A 9,846-nucleotide genomic window follows, 5' to 3' on the forward strand; every position below is an offset into this window, starting at 1 on the left:
CTCTTTTTTGGATTTCCTTCCCATTTAGGTTACCACAGTGCATTAAGTAAAATTCCCTGTGCTATACAGTATGTTTTCACTAGTTGTCTATTTTGAATTGCTTTTATACCTCTGTCAAAAAGCAGTTGACTATACTTGTGTGGGTATATTCTGGGCTACCTATTCTGTTCCATTGATTTATATAATGTAATTATTGATATATTATGACTTAAGTCTGCCATTTTATTGTTTATTTTCTTCTTGTTTCTTCTGTTTTTTATTCCTCTGTTTTACTTTCCTGGCCATTCTGTAGGTTATTTGAATATTTTTTTAATAATTCCATTTTGATTTACTATAGTATATCTTGAGTATATCTCTTTGAATAGATTTTTAAATGGCTGCTCAAGGCATTACATTAAACATACGTAACTTATGGTTTACTGATGTTGGCTTTTTACCAGTTCAGCTAGCATGTAGAAACATTACCCTTACAAGATTCCTTTACCATCGCTCCTTAATAACTTATCTTAACTATATCTTCTCCACATATTGAGAACCATATCAGGTAATGTTATAATTTTTGCTTCAATTGTCAAATATAATTTAGAAAACTCAAGAGGAGAAGGATAGGGAATTCCCTGGCGGTCAAGTGATTAGGACTCAGTACTTTCACTTCCAGGGCCTGGGTTAAATCCCTGGTGGGGGAACTAAAATCCTGCAAGCCACCTGGTGCAGCCAATAAAAAGAAAGAAATGAGGAGAAGGGAGAAGGATAGTCCATGATATTTAACCCATATTTTTACTCTTTCCATTGCTCTTTCTTTATTCCTGATGTTCCAAGTTTCCTTCTTTTTTCTTTCTGTTTCAAGATATTCCTTTAGCCATTCTTTTAGGGTAGGTCTGATGGTGACAAATACTTTTAGTTTTCCTTCACAGTGAGGATGTCTTGATTTCACCTTCATTTCCTGGGCATAGAATTCTATTTTTTTTCACAAATAAGATCTTTTATTTGTCACCATTAGAAGTCTGATTTTTAAACAGATTGGACTGGTGGCTCATATCCATCAGTTCATTCAACTTTAGCACCTGCTGCATCCCCAGTAGCTTTTCCAGAACTACTACCTTCACTATGTAGCTCCATGAGTTTTCCCAATTCAAACTTGGGCTTCTTCAGCATTTTTACTTTTCTAACAAAGGCATCATGGAGTGGATAAATAGATTGGAAGACATTTTCTGTCTTTCCCAATGCTGCCTGGAATGAATTTATTTACCCTGTTTCCAGTCATTTGTCTACACCTCTTGGGTCATGATTTTCATCATCTTCTTGCGGATCTGGAGGACCTGCTGGTGTCGGGCATAAGAGGTCTTCCGAATCTGATTGTTGCGTTTTTTAGTAAAACCCGTACAGAATAGACAAAGCAAATAACCATAGGTAGTCTTGACATCAGTGTGACCTTCAATCATGGTCTGACATTTTTTGACCATGGAGCACATTTTATCATGGGTCAGATCCATGCAATGGAAATTAGTCAGGCAGTTTTTGCCCTGAACATCCTCAGTAATTAGCATGAATTTTCTAAATACAACTTCACCATTCTGCAGATCAGCAAGGCTCACTTCAAAAATATGACCCTTGAGGCCATCAGATGAGATTTTGGTTCCTTGAGTTCTCGTGACTAGTGTTTTCCCAATATTTCTTACATTGAACATAGCTGGTGCTTTCACATCATACCAATCTTTCTTAGAAAATGGGTCAACCACTTTCTTCTTGGCTCCCTTTTTACCACCTTTTGTAAGGCACTTAATCTTGCCGACCCTGGGTATAGAATTCTAGATTGACAGTTCTTCTCTTTCAGCACTTGAAAAATGTTATGCTACTCCTCTTGCCCACATTGGTTTCTGATGAGAAATCAGCAGTCATTTAAATTGTTTTCCCTTGTAGTTAATGTGTAGTTTCTCTCTGTTATGAAGATTTTTTTTTCTTTTTTGTTAGTTTTCAGCTGGCTGATTATGTGTCTTGGTATGTATTTCTTTGAGTTTCTTTGGGGTTCATTCAGTTTCTTGAATCTGTAGATTCGTGCTTTTTGCCAAGTTTGGAGAAATTTCAATACTTTTTGAATAGTTTTTCTTTTTTTAGCCCAGCATTCTTATTTTTTCTCCTCTCATTCTGAGACTTTGATAACAAGAATGTTAGATCTTCTATTATTGCCCCCATAGAGCTCTGAGTCTCTTGTTAATTTTTTTCAGTCTATTTTCTTTCTGTTGTTCAGGTTGGGCATTTTCTATCTTCAAGTACACTGATTCTTTCCTTTATAATCTCCGTTTTGCTATTAAGCTCATCAAGTGACTTTTAAATTTCATTTACTGCATTATTCACTTCTAAAACTTCCCTTTGTTTCTTCTTCATATATTCTGTTCTTTTGCTGAGACTTTCTAGTGGTTTTGTCTTTTTTTTCATTTCCAGGGTTTTATAATTACTTGTTGAAGCATTTTTATGATGGCTGCTTTAAAATCCTTGTCAGATAATTCCAACATCTGTCATCTTGGTTTTGGTGCCTATTGATTGCCTTTTCTTCATTCAAGTTGATATTTTCCTGGTTTTTGGTATGATGAGTGATTTTTGACACTGTGGCAGTAGGGTAGGTGATATTATTACCACTGGGTGGTTGTGAAAATCCAAATTTTCCCTTGTCCTTGCTCAATAACACCCCAAGCAAGAGAGGGAAGTAGTGCCTCATTACTTCAGGGTGGGAATGGAAGTTCAGTCTTCCCACTCAGCCTCTTCTGATGTCACCTCAGTTGGGAAGAGGAGGGATTCCTCCTTACTGCCAAGAGAGATGGAGGTCTAGGCCTTCCTCTTGGCCTTGCTGATGGTGTGGGGTCCCACATTTTTCCAGTGGCATTTGGCCAGAATAGGGTGATTATTGCCTAAAGGCTTCTATCTTGCTAGGCCATCTCTTTTCTCATCCTTTGCCAAGAGAGAGAAGAGTTCTCTTGGGATTGGCATTTCTGTGTTACAGACTTGTTTAACACACAGCCCAAGGTATATACATGACAAAAAGGAAACCCAGGGAACTAACCACCATGTCATTCCTTGGATCTTGAGGTCCCTATCCAGTACTTCTTCTCTCCACCTTTTAGAATCTTCTTGTGTTTGTGTTTTATATATAATGTCCAGGATTCTTGGAAAAGTAGAGAAAAATGTGCCCACTTCATTTTCTCTGGAATGAGTAGTCTGATCATGTGTTTTTATAGCCTTTCTAATCTATCTATCTATCTATCTATCTATCTATCTTTCTCTCATGGAAATAATGGTGGAACCTTTAAAAATGACTTCTTGTTAATTGGTAAAATCTCAGAAGATTTAATAAAAACTTGGTAAAATTCAGTACTCACTCATAACTGCAAAAACTTGTAGAAAACTACAGCAAACATCATATTTAGGTAGTGAGCCTTTAGAAGCAATACTATCAAAGTCAGGAATAAGGCAAGAATTTCTCCAGTTACTGCTACTATCTATTAATTAACTGGTGTCTTGGCCAAAGCAATGAGACAAGAAAAATAAAAATGTATGTGGATTAGAAAAGGAGACACAAATTATCATATTTTTAGATCACATTACTGCTGATGTAGAATATCCAAAGGAATCTGCAGGCAAATTATGAGAGCTAATAAAGGAGTGAACAGGACTCCAGCAAACAACCATATCGTATACAAGATATTTTTCTAACTTGGCTCACAGGTTAACACTTGTTTACTAATCTTGACATAGTTCAAGATTACCTCCTAGTAAGTCCTCAGTAAATATTAGCTATTATTTTAATTATAATTCATTTAAAATAGCTTCTAATCAGTTATAAAGAGCCAGACCTTGGGCTGTAAGCATAAACAGATGAAGTCCCAGTCTTTTTTTTTAAAAGTCTTTATTGAATTTGTTACAATATTGCTTCTGTTTTTATGTTTTAGTTTTTTGGCCGGGAGGCATATGGAATCTTAGCTCCCTGACCAGGGATCAAACCCACACCCCCTGCATTGGAAGGCAAAGTCTTAACTGCTGGACCATCAGGGAAGTCCCCTAGTCCCAGTCTTTATGTGAGGAATGCTGGTGAGCCGTATGCCTGCTGTGCATCTGCACTTGCCCTCTGTCCTCTGCGTTGATGTTCCAGCTCCCTCCCCACTGCAGAAAAGCCACTTGACTCATTCAGGTAGGTTATAGCACTCCTAACTGATACCTCATCTCTGATTCCCTGACTCTTTGCTGTTATCTGTTGGCACAGATATGTGTGCCATGTGCCAGGCTTAGGTAAGAGGGATGGGGGAGGTAGGTGGGAGATGGAGGGTGTGTGTAAGTTGACAAACATGGAGATGTCTGTTACACCTAGTCTCTGTTTTCACAGAGCTCATGACACCAATTGTAAGTTCTGACATTATAATCATATACAGTAGTCCCTTGGTATCCATGGGAGATTGAGTCTAGGACTGCTCACTCCACACCAAGATACCCTGGATGCTCAAGTCCTTTACAATCATCCTCTGTATCTGTGGGTTCTAGAAACATGGATATGGAAGGCTGACTGTAATGTAAATATTTTTCAAAAAAAGAAGGGGGGGAATTGGTAGAATCTCAACATATTTCAATTACTTAGCAGCTGTGCAAATTAGTATAAACAGATTTAAAAATCACTCTGGGAGCCATTTTGTGGAAATTAAGGGTGATTTTTATATAAAATACTATATTTTGATGTAAAGAAGGTAGACTGTGTTAGCACATTAAGATGAAAATCACATCAAATTGATACTAAGACTAGAAAGCACACTGGAATAACTTGCTACCATGTGCCCCTGACAAGCTGTGGCCAGCTCTGATCTCATGTAAGTAGTCAGTATTGACTCCACAGCTAAATTGGGCAAATGAATGCAGTTACAGTTAGTAAAAACTCACAGAAAGAACACACAGATATTGTGATTAGCAAGTGTGTAGAAAAATTCAGTCTTAGAAGAGACAGGAGTAAAATGAGCAAGATGGCGGTGTAGGATTTTTTAGTGCCTGTCCCCTCCTAGAAACATCAATTTGAACAACTCCAGTGGCTCCAGGCAGCTTCTGTGACAGCAGGCTCCTGGTGGACTCCAGTGAACCAAGCCTGCTGGACCACCCCAGAGCAAGCCAGCTCCCTTAGATCATGACTCTTGTGGCCCCAGCTCCCAACCAGCTCCCATGAATCTACGCTTCTATGAACCCAGACTCCAGCTGGGCCCATGCTACCACACCCCAAGCTGCCAGCCTGTCCCAGTGCCAGGCTGGCCCCTGCAGACCTAGACTTTAGATAATCTCTTACAGACCCAGGCTCCTAGTCTGCCCTCCTAGTAGTGCCAGATGACTTCCCTCAGACCCAACCTTCAGACCAGCAGCTGTGGCCTCAGGCTCCAGGATCACCCTAGGTCCAGGCCAATCCCCATGTCCACAGCCTCCAGGCTGGCTCCCACAAAACCAGGTTCCTGGCCCATTCCAACACCTGACTGGCCCCTTTAGACCTAGATGTCAGGCTCATCTCACTGGTACCTTGGTAGCCTTGGTTTAGATCACATTACTGCTGATGTAGAAAATCCAAAGGAATCTGCAGGCAAATTATGAGACTAGCCTTGGTAGCCTTGGTTGACCCTTGTGGTCCTAGAAGACAGGTCTTCCCATTTGGACACAGATCCCAGGCTCCCCACTACAGACTTATGCATCAGACCCACCCAAGTGAACACAGGCTCTGGGCCCAACCCATGGACCCAGGCACAAATGAACCCAAGCACCAGGCCTGCCAGTCTGCTGACCCAGGCACCATACTTGCCAGTACAAGGACTCAAGAAGTAAGCCCACTCAGGATCTCTGGATCTCTGATGGGCTGACTGGTAAAGGGCTTTGCCTGCTGAAGCTAGTCTTTAAAGACTGGAAGAGGTGCCTACTTCCTCAAATGTGCAGACACCAATTCAAGGCCACAAGGATCATGAATAATCAAGGAAACATGACACCATCAAAGGAAACTAATAAAGCTCCAAAGGCTGATGCTAAAGAAATGGAGATTTACAAAGTGTTTGACAAAGAATTCAGAATAATCTTCTGAAATTCAGTGAACTCTAAGAAAACACAGAGAGACAACTAAATAAAATTAGGAAAGCAGGGCATGAACAAAATGAAAAGTTCAACAAAGAAATAGAAACCATTAAAAAAAAAACACACAGAAAAACCCAGAACAGAAATCCTATGTTGCAGAATACAGTAACTAAACTGAAAGAGTCCATAGAGAGCTTCAACAATAGACTCAACCAAACAGAAGAATTAGTGAACTAGAAGACAGGTCCTTTGAATCATTCTCTTAGAGAAGAAAAAACAATGAAAAAGAGCAAAGAAAGCCTATGTGAATTATGGGTTAACATTAAAATAAACAATCTACACATGTTTGGAGACCCAGAAGGAGAAGAGGAGGAAAAAGGAGCAAAAAGCTTACTTAAAGAAATAATGACTGAGCAAAATCCTTTTTGACTCACCTCCTAGAGAAATGGAAATAAAAACAAAAATAAATAAATGGGACCTAATGAAACTTAAAAGATTTTGCACGGCAAAGGAAACCATAAGCAAGACAAAAAGACAACCCTCAGAATGGGAGAAAATGTTTGCAAATGAAGCAACTGACAAAGGATTAATCTCCAAAATTTACAAGCAGCTCATGCAGCTCAATGTCAAAAAAACAAACAACTCAATCCAAAAAACTGGGCAGAAGACCTAAATAGACATTTCTCCAAAGAAGATATACAGATTGCCAAAAAACACATGTGAGAATGTTCAACATCACTAATCATTAGAGAAATGCAGATCAAGACTACAATGAGGTATCACCTGACACAGATCAGAATGACCATCTTCAAAAAATCTAGAAACAATAAATGCTGGAGAGGGTGTGGAGAAAAGGGAACCCTCTTGCAGTGTTGGTGGGAATGTGAATTGATACAGTCACTATGGAGAACAGCATGGAAGTTCCCTAAAAAACTACAAATAGAACTACCATATGAGCCAGCAATCCCATTACTGGGCATATACCCTGAGAAAACCATAATTCAAAGAGTCATGTACCACAATGTTCATTGCAGCTCTATTTACAGTAGCCAGGACATGGAAGCAACCTAAGTGTCCATTGACAGATGAATGGATAAAGAAGATGTGGCACATATATGCAATGGAATATTACTCAGCCATAAAAAGAAAAGAAATTGAGTTATTTGTAGTGAGGTAGATGGACCTAGAGTCTGTCATACAGAGTGAAGTAAGTCAGAAAGAGAAAAATAAATACTGTATGCTAACACATATATATGGAATCTAAAAAAAAAAAAAAGCTTCCGAAGAACCTAGTGGCAGGGCAGGAATAAAGACACAGATGTAGAGAATGGACTTGAGGACACAGGGAGGGAGAAGGGTAAGCTGTGACAAAGTGAGAGAGTGGCATGGACATATATACACTACCAAATGTAAAATAGATAGCTAGTGGGAAGCAGCTGCATAGAAGAGGGAGATCAACCTGGTGCTCTGTGTCCACCTAGAGGGGTGGGATAGGGAGGGTGGGAGGGAAACACAAGAAGGAGGAGTAATGGGGATATATTTATATGTATAGCTGATTCACTTTGTTATAAAGCAGAAACTAACACACCACTGTAAAGCAATTATACTCTAATAAAGATGTTAAAAAAAAAAAGTAAGTTCTAAAAAAACCACAAAAAACAAAAAGAAATAATGGCTGAGAATTTCCCAAATCTGAAAAGAGATTTTGACATCCAAGTTCATGGAGCTAATAAGTCATGGACATGTTGGTCATTTATGTCTTCTTTGGGAAAAATGTCTATTCATGTCCTCTGCCCATTTTTAAATCATATTTCTTTCTATTAAGTTGCATGAGTTCCATATATATTTTTAAATTGAAGTATAGTTGATTTACAATGTTGTGTTACTTTCTGCTGTAAAGCAAAGTGAATCAGTTATATGTATATAGATATTTACTCTTTATTAGATTCTTTACCCATGTAGGTCATTACATAGTATTGAGTAGAGTTCCCTGTGCTATACAGTAGGTCCTTATTAGTTATCTGTTTTATATATAGTGGTGTGTATATGTCAATCCCAATTTCCCAGTTTAACCCTCTCCCCTTTCCTCCTGGTAACCATAAGATTGTTTTCTACTTCTGTGACTCTATTTGTTTTGTAAATTAGTTCGTTTGTACCATTTTTTTAAGATTCTACATATAAGTGATATCATACGACATTTGTTCTTCTGTGACTTTCTTACTTCATACTTTACTCAGTATGACAATCTTTGGTCCATCCATGCTGCTGCAAATGGAATGATTTCATTCTTTTTTAGGGCTGAGTAATATTCCATTGTATATATGTACCACATCTTCTTTATCCTTTCCCCTGTCAATAAACGTTTAGGTTGCTTCCATATCTGAGCTATTGTAAATAGTGCTGCAATGAACATTGGGGTGCAGGTTGCATGAGTTTCTTATATATTTTGGATGTTAACCCTTTATCAGATGGTTTGCAAATACTTTCTCCAATTCAGTAGGTCACCTTTTCAATTGTTTCTTTTGCTGTGCAGAAGCTTTTTAGTTTGATGTAGCCCCACTTCTTTATTTTTGTTTTTTGTGCTATTGATGTCATATTCAAAAAACCATTACCAACACCAGTGTCAAGGAGTTTTTCAGCTATGTTTTCGTCTAGGAGTATCACAGTTTTGGGTCTTACACTTAAATCTTTAATCCATTTTGATAGTCTTTGTGACTGGTATAAGATAGGGATCTAATTTCACTCTTTTGTATGTAAATAACCAGTTTTCCCAGCACCATTTATTGAAGACTATACTTTTCCCATTGAGTATTCTTGGCTCCCTTGTCAAATATTAGTTGACTGTATATACATGTGTTTATTCCTGGACTCTCAATTCTGTTCCATTGGTCTATGTGTCTGTCTTTATGCCAGTACCACACTATTTTGATTATTATAGCTTTGAAATAAAGTTTCAAATCAGAACATGTGATGCCTCCAGGTTTGTTCTCCTTTCTCAGGATTGCTATGGCTACATTTGGTCTTTCGTGGTTCCATATAAATTTTTCTATTTCTATGAAAAATGCCATTGGAAATTTGGTAGAGTTTTTACTGAATCTATAGATGGCTTTAGGTAGTATGAATATTTTAACAATATTAAATCTTCCAATTCATGAACACAGGATATTTTTTCACTTATTTATGTCTTCAATTTCTTTCATCAAAGCCTTGTGATTTTCAGTATACAAATCTTTCAACTCCTTGGTTAAATTTATTCCTAAATAGTTTACTATTTTTGATGCTATTACAAATAAGATTGTTTTCTTTATTTTTCAGCTAGTTCATTGTTAATATATAAAAATGACTCATGATTTTCCCTTGCCAAGCAAACCAAAAATATACCAATGAAACAGATCCTGTTGTGTTCATAACCATCAAGTGAATAGCTCAAACCATTTCTCAGAAAGATATATATAGATCCCTACAATAAAATCTTGTGGCTAGTTAAAAAAATACAATTGATTTTTTATGTTGATTTTGTATCCTGCAAATTTGCTAAATTCCTTTATTAGTTCTAACGGTTTTTTGGTGGAGTCGTTATGACTATTTAGACAAGTTTACTTCTTGCTTTCTAATTGGATGCCTTTATTTCTTCTTCTTGTTTAATGGCTCTGGCTAGGACTTTCAGCTCTACGTTGAATGAGAGTGGTGAGAGTGGGCACATTTGTGTCCACTTTCTTAATGTTAGAAGGAAAACTTTCAACCTTTCACCACTGAGTATATCGTTAG

General features: G+C 37.8%; 1 pseudogene; it reads right to left on the bottom strand.

The window, feature by feature from the left end:
- Positions 1-1,011: 1,011 nt before the first annotated feature.
- Positions 1,012-5,483, bottom strand: LOC114897871 (annotated as a pseudogene).
- Positions 5,484-9,846: the final 4,363 nt, after the last annotated feature.

Source organism: Monodon monoceros, unplaced genomic scaffold (assembly GCF_005190385.1).
Source record: "Monodon monoceros isolate NGI ecotype Baffin Bay Population unplaced genomic scaffold, NGI_Narwhal_1 Super_Scaffold_18, whole genome shotgun sequence".
Lineage (NCBI taxonomy): Eukaryota > Metazoa > Chordata > Mammalia > Artiodactyla > Monodontidae > Monodon > Monodon monoceros.